Here is a 2,353-nt window from a genome sequence, read left to right on the forward strand (position 1 = left end):
ATGAGCCCCAAAATAAGGTATGTAGAAATAAACCACCAATCGCCACAAGACTTTCATGGTATCACCTGTTCCAGAAGAAGCAATGGAGCATCTGATGCATCTCAACTCCAGAACAACACGGTCTCACTTGGAAATTCAGTGAGCCAGTTTGAGAACTACAGCCAAAATTGGGAGAGGTTTGCAGTGGGTACCAAGGAAGCTTGGTTAAGCCAAGGGGCTGGATCAGTCTGAGCTCAAAAAACTTCTAACCAGCAAAGCCCCCACGGACAGAGCTCCCCATTGAAAGATACTCTTAACAGAATCTAAATTTATCAGGACAGTCAAAATAGAGATAGGGTTGAGGGATCACATTCGCTGAATGGGTGAAACTAGGATGCTTCCTTGGTACCCACTGCAAATCTCTCCCAATTTTGGCTGTAGTTCTCAAACTGGCTCACTGAATTTCCAAGTGAGACCGTGTTGTTCTGGAGTTGAGATGCATCAGATGCTCCATTGCTTCTTCTGGAACAGGTGATACCATGAAAGTCTTGTGGCGATTGGTGGTTTATTTCTACATCCAGGATGTATTTTCTTACTGGGAATAAGTTATTTAATATATTTATTAAATATTTATTAACTCCTAAAAGAAACAGTTATAAAGTCCTATTCTGTGCTGAGTTCAAACAGCTGTTTTTTGTACATTTCATATTTTAATATTTTACACACAAAAAGTACTGTAGAAACTTGAAACTAGAAAAACTCATAAATCATGTCTCCTTAAAAATGAAGAAAAACACATAAACATGCTTAACAGAAAGGATTAAAGTCAAATGCCAAAGAAAGCAGAATACTATCCCCACAGACAATAAAGACATGTAGATAAACAAAGTGGCACATCTCCAAAACTAGGAAGGAGTCCCAACCTGATAAAGAGTCACTACAAAAAAACCTATAGCTAATATCCTACTTAATCAAGAGAGACTAGAAGCTTTGACACTAAGACCAGGAATGAGGCAAGGATGTTCACTCTCTTAACAACATTTGTACTGGAAGTCCTTGCTAATGCAACAGAACAAGAAAGGGAAATGACTACACAGATTGGGAAGGAAGAAATGAAACTGGCTTTGTTCACAAGTGACCTAATTGCCTTGTAGGAAATCCAAAAGAATTAAAAAACAAACAAAAAAAAATCCTTGTACAACTAGCGTGCTAATAGCAGGTTGCAGAATACAAGGTTAATATACAAATGTCAACCACTTTTCTATATACCAACAAATGGAATTTGAGAATTACAACATTTACATTAGCACCCAAAAGAAGTAAACAAATCTAACAAAATATGTACAAGAACTCTATGGGGGAAAACTACAAAACTGATGAAAGAAGAACTAAATAAACAGATATTGCATGGTCATGGATAGGAAGACTCATTGTTAGGATTATCAGTCCAATGCAGTATTAAAAGAGAAGAGCAAAGTCAGGACTAACACTGTCTGACTTCAATAATTAAAATAAAGCTACAGTAATCAAGACAGTGTAGTATTGAAATAAGAACAGAAAGAGATTGATGGAACAGGATACAATGCCCAGAAATTGACTCATACAAACATAGCTGATTATTTCACAAGCAGAGGCAATACAGACATCCTTCACAAAATTTAACTCAAAATGGATCATAGACCTAAATGTAAAAAACGAAACTATCAAACACCCAGAAAACAGAAGAAAATCTAAAAAAAACCTTGAGTTTGACAATGGCTTTTTGGTTGCAACACTAAAGCCATCATCCATGAAAGATAATTGATAAACTAGACTTGGTTAAAATTAACTTATGCAAAAGACACTATCAAGAAAATGAGGCCAAAACCGGTTTGGCTCAGTGGATAGAGCGTCGGCCTACGGACTGAAAGGTCCCAGGTTCGATTACGGTCAAGGGCATGTACCTTGGTTGCGGGCACATCACCAGTGGTGGGTGTGCAGGAGGCAGCTGGTCGATGTTTCTCTCTCATCGATGTTTCTAACTCTCTATCTCTCTCCTTTCCTCTCTGTAAAAACTCAATAAAATATATTTTAAAAAAAAAGAAAATGAGAAGATAAACCATAGACTAGAAGAAAATATTTGCAAAGATATATCTGATAAAGAACTCTTAAAACCCAACAATAAAACAATCTAAAGCAATCTACAGATTCAATGCAATCCTATCAAGATATGTCATTTTCTTTACAGAAATAGAACAAAAGCTATATTAGAGCTATAGTAATCAAAACAGTATGGCATTGGCTTAAAAACAGATACATAGATCAGTACAACAGAATAGAGAGCCCAGAAATAAACCCATGCATACGTGGTCAATTAATTCGGGGGGGGGGGGGA

General features: G+C 36.8%; 1 pseudogene; it reads left to right on the forward strand.

The window, feature by feature from the left end:
* LOC107182208 overlaps positions 1-2,353 on the forward strand; it is a 6,876-nt pseudogene continuing 4,523 nt past the window's right edge.

The sequence above is a fragment of the Myotis davidii genome, unplaced genomic scaffold, assembly GCF_000327345.1.
Source record: "Myotis davidii unplaced genomic scaffold, ASM32734v1 scaffold73, whole genome shotgun sequence".
NCBI lineage: Eukaryota > Metazoa > Chordata > Mammalia > Chiroptera > Vespertilionidae > Myotis > Myotis davidii.